Raw genomic sequence first — 9,969 nt, 5'->3', positions numbered from 1 at the left:
TTTTAGTCAGATGGGTATACTGCACCAGTCCAGTGGTGCAACTGATTAAAAAGGAGCAATCCACTGATTTTACATATAAAGGTCCCATTACTCGTCATGGAGAGTTCTACTCAGCCTGTAAAAACAGCTGTATGATGTCTTCCGTGGTTCTGATGAGGTATTCTAATATCTGAGAAAATACCTGGGATGGACTCTGCATTATAGACAGAGGGTGTTCAGTTTGAAATTAAGTACTGAGTTGCATTATGGGAATTGTATGATCCAGGGTTTTGAAGATCGACTCACCTCAGCCTGTGCTTCAGTTTTGAGCTGCCAGTCTTATGGAATGCAATACTACATTTCTGGAGTACCCCTAAAATAAATTGTTAAAGATCCCCTCCAGACATGTTTTAAAACACTCCACTTTGAATAATAATTTGTGTCTAATATGTTAAAAAAAAAAAAAAGTTCAATTACCTTGTTAAAATCCTTAAAATTACATCTACCCCTTCTCCCTCATTAAAAATTACAGAAAATATGTATATGCAAATATTGTTCATTTCAAAAGTTATATTGTTGGATACACACTGTCTCCTACTTCTCTGAAAAGTCCATTCTCAGTGTTTGTGCACTGGAGGCTTCAAGTTTCCACATGACAAATTGGCTCCAAACTAGTTGTGATGTCACAAATCCTGCTCATTAGGCACACCCCTTAAACTCAGATTTTCAATGAACACAGAGAAATTTTCCTTCTTCAGCAGATGAATGTGAAAACAGCCTTCTACTGTCAAACTCTGCACATTCATCATTCTGCACAGTGAAGCTCAAACATCAAACTAAAGTAACAAGAAAAACACATTTTTGAGTGGAGGGGCACTTTAAGCACTGATGGAAAATACAAGTCTTGCAGTGCCCTGCATGGTTTCTGGGTGGAGTCCACTTAGGCTCATCTTGTTACCTCCCACAGTCCAAAGTCATGCATGTCAGCTGGATTGAAGATATGAAAGTCTTTCTCCGTCTGTCTGCTTCTGCTGTTCCTCCTCCTGCTTTCTGCCCAGTGCATGCTAGGATAGTCGTCAGCACACCTGTGACTTTGAATAGGAACAATACAATCATGATTATCATAAGCTTAATGTAAAATATCTCGTAGTGACCATGGTCACAGAGCTCTAAAATTCTCTTTTTAAAAAAGATTTCATGAACTTAAAGAGAAATGATGGAGCAGCGGCATCTGTAGGCTACCTGGGGTGAAATGGGCCGTCACAATGCCAAGCTTTCATCTGCAGGAAACATAACAAATGCCTTTGTTCTTTCAAAGGAAAAAGGGGCGAAAGCCTCAACAAACAGGGAGAGTGTGCAATGTTTGTGTGTGTGTGTGTGTGTGTGTGTGTGTGTGTGTGTGTGTGAAAAGAAGAGAGAGGGAAGAGGAGCGAGACAGAGAGCAGAGAGAGATCAAAGCAGGGGGTATGTTTTTGAATCTCTGTGTGGGAGGTGAAGCCTCACCTACCCAGAATGCCTTGCCTTACTCCTTACAGCCCACTCAGGTTTTTAGGAGCATCACTTCTCTTTGCAGTGAGCAGATTATGATACTGCCTCTTCATCAGTCATCTCCAGCTATTCTCAGAGAGTCTGGAAACAGTGACTTGATGTGAACCTGCAGTCAATCTCTGATTTGTGACACATAACCTGCATCTCCCACATACAGTTCAATATGTGCGTTTTAATCATAGACAACTGGCAGCACAGAGTACTGAGCAAACAGTCTACAACATATCAGTGTTGGTTTTCATCTCACTATAGAAGATTACTAGTCAATTGGATCAGAGCCCATCCCCCCCCGTTCCCAATCTCGTGGAGGGATCGAAGCGTCTCTTTTAAACTCAGCGTGAGAAGATGCAAACAGATGTCTGTCCGTCCACACAGAGAGGATGTCATGCCCCCTCACACACAGATGAAAAGCCGTGAAAGTCTCTGTGTTGCGTTGTGAGTGTCTTAAGGCAGTGTTTATCTTTGGCAGGCTGAAGAAAACAAAGCCATCGATTTCTAATCCTAATCCCCTTCTACTGCTTCTCTCCTATTGATCATCTATCCATCCTTAATGAGATGGAGGGATAGAGGGATGGAGGGCTGATGAAGGACAAAACTTTCCGTGCCAGTGTGCTGCCGTCTTTTCCTCTACCCATCTCTTTCCAATCTGTCTCTCGCTCTCGGGGCTTTCATTAAATTGACATTCTTTGTAGTGGAATGGAAAATAAATGCTGCCTGGCACTTTTGTAGAGGTTTATCAAACATGGAGGCTTGCAGAGCTGTGGAGGTTTGCCTAAATATTTAAAGTGGATGACACGGATGGATGCACTAAACATACAGAAGCACATGCATGCATACACAGCAAGAGTGGATTGAATTTCAGTCCAAACACCAGTCATGATATGCCTGCCTGTGTGGTATCATGTCTCTGATAATAACACATTTCACTTCTGCTCTGCTTATGGACAATCTATGAATCACAATCTCATCCACCTGATCTTAAAACAAATATTATTGAAGCTGTGCAGTAAGACAATTCCTTCTAGCTGGTACTTGCACATAACCTTTGTGTCTGTTCTCACTGGTCTATGTCACAGCGGAGTTGGTTTGATGCTCATTTTAAGTCAACGCTATCACTTTTAGAGCTTTAGTCAGTCATTGCTCTAATTGTGTCTATTGTTGGCTTAATATGTATTTCTTTGAAGTATATACAGTATGTAGATACATATGTGGTGGATTTTACAGGTAAAGCAGATGCTACATGACTGTTGTCTGTCTTATCTTTCAATCACAAAAGTATGACGACATCATTTGGTTTAAACAAACCATTGAGCAGATGTTGACAGATCAGTGACCACAAATGTAAGTGATCTTCATGTCCAGTTTTAGATTTCTGTTTAAATTACTGGCAGGGAAATGTATTGCATGAAAATGGAAATATTATTGATATTCTATATATTATTTTAGAGTTATCAACACCAAGATCCCAAATTAACGGGAGGATAGAAAGGCATGGAAAAAGAGTATGTTAATAAAAACTGTCTGGGAGATGAGTACTTTTTTTCAAGTGGAAAAATGCAAGCATAGCAAAAATTGGAAAATATACTTGCTAATGTGCTCTTAAAAATATTAATCTATTTTTAAAGCTGCAAGTATCATTTTCTTATTATTACTAAAATACCTGAAAGGTATTTCAGGTATTTTGAACCCATAGTCAATTCTCACCTAACACTGCAGTTCCCCTCAGCTCATTGTTTTGGTTTTACAGCTCACAGCTTGACTTGTTTTGGTCCAGTTTTACAGTTCTCACCAACCTCGTTTTCTACAGCCAGGGCCAGATAATTCCCTCAGACGTTGGTGGAGATCAAAATAGTGCTAAAAGGAGAGTTAATACATTTACATTGCCAGGAACATGACGTGCTTGCTAACACGTTCATAACTTTATAAGGTGATAATATGTCAATGGTGCGTTTATAGCTTGTTCCACTTCCCATAGGTGGCTAAAAATAAATCACTTGGGGGCAGTGGAAACTAGCTGTAAACACAACACTGTCAAAAAATCAACTTTTAAGTTAATATGGTGAATTTATTCGCAAACAGTTTTTTATTTACACATCCAGCAGTTACAGAGCAACATTATCATTTATTTGGAGTCATGTGTCTGTCCACCTGATGAATGTATACATTATTTTGGCTCTACTTTTGGTCACTTTCAACTCTTGACAGAAATATCTGGCTCTTTAGCTTCTAAATGCTTCTCTATGTTCATCAGCTATTTGCTAACTTTGTCTGTTTGCTGCTGAGAAGGTAGTGTGCAGTGGGTTTTTAGAGCTTTTTATCAGAAAATAACTGCCTGCTCTGGCTGAAAACAACAGTGGTGAGAATGAACCAATAAAGTTGCAGCCAGACAGTTAAAGAATGAGCTGAAACTCGCTATAAAGTGTAAAGCCAAGGGGAGCAGCAGAGTCACTGATAATTCTATCTGGGTTCCTCACTTTGAGCAAGGTCTCTCACATTAGGCATTGTCCTTTGATACATTATTATTATGAAAATATTGATTATTGCTGCTTTAAGTTAATTTTGTTCTTATTTTATTATATATGTAATTTGTACTCCATACTGTCACATTCACCAAAAAGATAACTTTCTGGCAATTAATTAGAAGTTTGGGATTCAATGTCTTGATCAAGGACACCTTGACAGCACACACTTGCTGGCACAGGGATCCGAGTCTCTGCAGTTTTTTAAACCACTTTTACTTAAAGCTCAAGGGCAAATTAGTGAAGAAAACAATCTAATTTGAATTCTCACTTTAATTTTTTTAAGACGGAAGACCAAATTCTAGCTGTAATCTTCATAATGTATGTCAGTGCCTGATATCTGTCTGGTGAGGACAAATAACTAGAATTATGTAAAATAACAAGAGTTCCTCTCCAATTCATTTCTGTTATGACATGAAATACAGTAAGAGATTCCACTGCAGTAACAAATTCTCATGGCACTGAAAAAATGAATGCTTGACCCTTTGTAATCCTCTGTTTTCCTGACACTGTGACCACAGCATGATTTGAAAGGAGCTATAATTCATTTGATTGAGCCATTTGAGGGGGAATTTGTGAGAGGAATTATTCTATGGACTTACTCAACCCTAAACCTGGACAGACACAGTGTCAAACACTGAATTAGACTGCGAGGAGCAGAGAAAGGTTCATACATTTATTAGAAAGATAAACCCCTTGAGATGAACCATCTCATTTTCAAGGGGGTCCTTAACATAAATATACAGAAAATACAGTACATAAAGCAAATACACTCACACATACACAGACAAAAGATCTCCCAGGCCTAGCCACTCCCACTCCCACTGATCTCCCCCAAAATACATACAGTAAATGTACACATACCCATACAAAGCTATATACATACATTTACATGCACGTACACATTAGAGATAAATTATTTCCATATCTAAAATTTAATCAGAGGCAAGAGCAGGTTGTTTGAAGATAAGTAAAAAGAGATGCCTTAAAGAAATAAAGAAGGTAATAGATCTAAGTGAACTGGCAAGTTGTTCCAATCAGATGGAGCTTTAAATTTAAAGGCACATCACCCCATTTCTTTAAAAATTCTAGGAATGGAGAAAAAAGTATACTCAGTATTCCTTAAACTATACAATGACCTATATGGAATTAAGACTTAAGTAAGAAGGGTAGTTTAAGAAAATGCATTTAAAAATAAATTGTAACTAGTGAAAATGTCTTCTGGATTTAGGTGTTAACCAGTTTAGCGACTCATACATAAAACAGTGATGGGTTCTATAAGGACACCTCAAAACAAATCTACAGAAACTATTATAAACCACATTGAGGGGACAAAGATTTGTCTCTGAGGTATTCTGATTATCTGCATAATCTAGTATTGGTAATATCAACTGTGAAATAATTCTTTTTCTGACCTGTAGGGTGAAACAGTTGATAGAATGATATAAAAATCTCAGGCTACAATTTCTTCTCTTAATCACTGAGTTAATATGAGGCTTAAAAGAAAGTTGAGAATCAAGCCAGAGACCCAAATATTTAAATTCCTCCATTTTCTCAAGTGGTGTCCCATTTAAGAAATGAATTCACCAATTATTGGTCAAATGCAAAGAATTAGGTCCACTGCCAAACAACATACTATAAGACTTCTTCTTATTCAGTAGAAGTTTGTTAAAAGAAGACCATTTTTGAGTGGCATCAAAATCAGAAGGTAATGTACAGTATCATCTGCATATAATTGAATATGACTATCAGAACGGATTTGTGGGAGATCATTAATAAAAATGGAGAACAGCAACAGTCCTAGAGATTAATTTTGAGGTACACCTTTTTCCATAATCATAAAATCTGACTGACTGCCCTGATAAGAGACACACTGACATCTGTGGTAAGGATATGAATTGAATCAAAGCAGAGAATGTTGAAAGACCAATAGCACAAAGTTATTCAAGCAGCAGATAATGATCAAACAGCCTTAGTAAGATCTATAAATATTGCACCTGTAAGCATGTTGTTGTCCAATGAAGAGGATACATCATTGATGAATTTTAAAAGAGCAGTGGTTGTAGAGAAGTTAGATCTGATAGATGATTAAAATATAACTTTTCAAACACTTTTGCTATACTGTTAATAATGTAAATAGGTCTATAGTTATTGAGATCGAGAGGATCACCAGTTTTCTGGCACATTTCCAAATTAATGGAATTTCACATGTAGATAAAGATAAATTGAATTAATCAGGCAGAGGATATGCCAGAACATGAGAAGCAAGTTTAATGAACTTAATCTCCAAACCATCTGGACCAGCACCACTGCCTGAACTTAGATCACAAATGACCTGCTGAATATAAATTGGACTGATTCTTCCAAAGGAGAAGGAGCTACCACATATAGAGTTAATGAAATATCAGAGTAGGGAAAATCAGAAAATTGTGATCTGCAGACAGCGGAGAAATGCTGGCCAAAGGCATTAGCAATTATAGAGGGATTATAAACACTTACTACTCTAGTATGAGTAGTAGGGCTTTTAGTGGATTTATTGGATATACTGTTGATTCTGTTCCAAAACTGTCTAGGGTTACATAAATCATTAGCCAAACAGTATTTATAATAATTAGATGTAGCATTTCTTATTTTGGTTTTACATATATTCCTTAAATGTTTATATGAATACCACTCAGCAGAATCCTTTCTTGACTGTTATTTTTCCCAGGCCTTATCCCCCTGTTTAAAGAGACTTATAAAATTGTCATTAATCCAAGGTAAATGTCTACCTTTAACCTTAATTGTTGTCCAGGGTGTATGTTTGTCTATAACATAAATGAACTCAGTGTAAAATATGTTCCATGCTTTTTCAACGAAATTGTTAACTGAAACCTGTCCCAATTTATGGCAGTTAAGTCTTGAATAAAAAGTTCCTACCACCTGTACTTTGATGCATCTTGGTGGAAGATGAGGTACTTTAATCTTCCAAACACAAAAAATAATGGAATGGTCACTGAAACAGTCAGATAATACCCCTGATTTTATAATTCTATCAGGATGGATGACAAGAATCCAATCTAACAAGGAATTAGACCTGTAATCAACTCACTTACCAGTTGAGTTAGAATTATACTGCCAAATAGGTTTCAATCATTGATAGATGAACAATCTCGCCAATTTCTGTTAAAGTCAGCCAAAATAATCATTTCATTTGGACGATCTAAAGAGTTAATGGTAGACAAAATACACTTTGTGGATTCTGAAGGAGTATTTGGAGGTTTGTAAATATTTCCTAGTCAGTGGTCAGTTGTTTGTTTTCATGTAAACTTATTTTAACAGAGATATTCAAGTACGTAGTGTTCTCTTTTGGCATAAAAAGCTCTGAAGACAAAATTGAAGAAACACATGTAGCCACTCCTCCCCTCAAGCACCTCTATCAGCTCTGCACAAAACATAGTTTTCAAGTTTACTTTCATTATCAGAGGTATTACTATTCATCCATGTCTCAGAAAGTGTAATTACACTAGATTTATTATAAACCAGCCAGGCTCTTAAGAGATCAATTTTAGAAGCTCCTAATATTCAGATGAATAACATGTAGGCGTTTAGCAGTGTTAATTATGCAGAGATAGCAATAATCAAACAAAATATTCACATAAGTACATCAACATATTATGTCCCGGCTATAGGATAATAACAAAAGAGGGGCAGAGGGTAAGGGTAGATAGCAAGAGACCAGCACACACACACACACACAGCTCAGTCTGCAAGTTTAGCAGGGGATAGTGTGATTACATCGATACATTTAAATTAGACTGAATAATTGGGAATAATATATTGTGTCACAACTAATATTCAACATTCAAAGATCATGATCAACCATAGGCCTATATATATTTATATACACACACATACACACATGTATATACATGTATATGTATGTATGTATGTATGTATGTATGTATGTATGTATGTATGTATGTATGTATATGTACACACACACACACACATACACACATACATACATACATACATACATACATACATATATATATATACATATATATATATATATATATATTTACACACGTTTTCCACAATCATTCACTACCCATCAAATAGGCCTTCTGAATGAGACTAATTTAACCAAGGATATCATCTGTCACAAACATTCACAGCACAGACTTTATGACTGATCACTGCGTCATGACGCCTTACATTATGGTTTACAGCAAAAAAAAAAAAAAAAAAAAAAAAAAATCACATGGCCAGATTGGTTTAACAGCATGCCTCAGTAGATACAAAGTTTTTTTTAGAATCAAACGTCAGTTATAAGACCCAGCAACTCAAAGGTATGCTTTACCATCCTAACAAATTGATGATAGAAACAAGAAAAAGAGTACTTAAAATGAGAAAAAGAAAGAAGATTTATCACCTGTGAGTTATGGTGATTTCATGGGGATATCACAAAGGACTGATCAGCATCATCAGGGCAGCAAAACAGTAAAGGTTTACTCTCAGTCATAACTCTCAGCATGGCAGGACAGAGTAGAGAGCAGTCCACGTTTTGGAACACCTGCTGTTGATGTCGGAGATCCTGAGACGGTATTTGTGTTGTTTGCACACAGACTTGTAGGATTAATGTTAATCACAGTAGTATTCCCTTTGGGATCATGGGTAAACAATAAATCTGATGTGGGAGGTCCACTGGTCACACCCCACATTCCTGAAGAGTCACCTCTGAGAGCATCTCATATCCTGAACTTAACTGAGGTACCATCAGGATGAGGAAAGAAATACAAGATTAATTAAATTGCAGGAGTACAACCCTGAAGAGCTTTCACCAAAAACCTTGAACCTTGAAAAGTCTTGTTTTACAAACACATTTCTTTGTTTGCAGAGATTTGAAGAAAATAAGATGGTTTTGGATATATAATGCTTGTCACTGCAAAAAAAATGGCGCCCAGGGGATGTTTCTCCCTAAGTGTGTGGTAATGGCTGCAGAAGAAGTCATTAATAGCAGGCTAATGTGTGTCAGATGCTACCTGCCCAGCAGCAGCAGCAGCAGGGGAGAGAGAGCCAGGACATGAGTGACTGGCCAGCATAATGAGAGGGACATGGCCTGCCAATTTGGGCAGCTGCTTCTCTAGTGGGACTGAGTGGTATGTGTGTATATGTGTGTGTGCGCGCACACGATTTATTTCTTCTTGTTTTCCTGTACTCTCTCTGCTTCTTCTCTCCATGTACTTCTAGCAGCATCTAGAAATACAACCATGCACACATTCTCAGACACACATGTACACACTTAGAGACGACCTCATCAGGGTTACCGTGGGAATGCCTGTGGCATTATGTCAGTCATTGAGGTGATGCCTTTAATCCTGAAACAAATTTAGACTTTGTGTTGTGTGTCTCCGGCTGTGTGTGGGTGAGCGTGCCCGTGTGTAAAACCCAATCTCACACCCATTAGATTACGGCTGGCCGCGCAGCAAAGACACCCCACCGCCACTCCCACATGGAAGAGCAGGCAGGATTAGCCAGCTCTATACCCACCCTAATCTGGGGACAAAAACCCACAATCGCCTCCCACTGAGACATGGAGACAGAAAGATTCAATTTGATCTGCCCTCCTCAATATAACAAGAGTGTCTTTTGGGGTTAAAATTACTACTGCTCAGTCTACCATCGGTTATTGTGGATTCAGGCCTAAACTGTGTTCTTTTTATCCCTCTGATCGATCCCTTTTATCACAATTTGGAACACCTACAGACTGCGCTCTATGGCAGTAAATGCAAATGCTTTTCCATTTGTGACACTAGGTCGAGGCATATAACACAAGTCTCCAAGTGTTTAGAGGATTGTAAAAATGAAGAGATCAGAGAGAAGGAGCACCCTGCCATTACAGAATCATTCATAGAGGACTATGACATATCTTTGCAAA

This window comes from Thunnus thynnus, chromosome 12 (assembly GCF_963924715.1).
Source record: "Thunnus thynnus chromosome 12, fThuThy2.1, whole genome shotgun sequence".
Taxonomy (NCBI): Eukaryota; Metazoa; Chordata; class Actinopteri; order Scombriformes; family Scombridae; genus Thunnus; species Thunnus thynnus.
The sequence above is the reverse complement of the archived record's forward strand: the minus strand, read 5'-3'. Positions refer to the sequence as shown.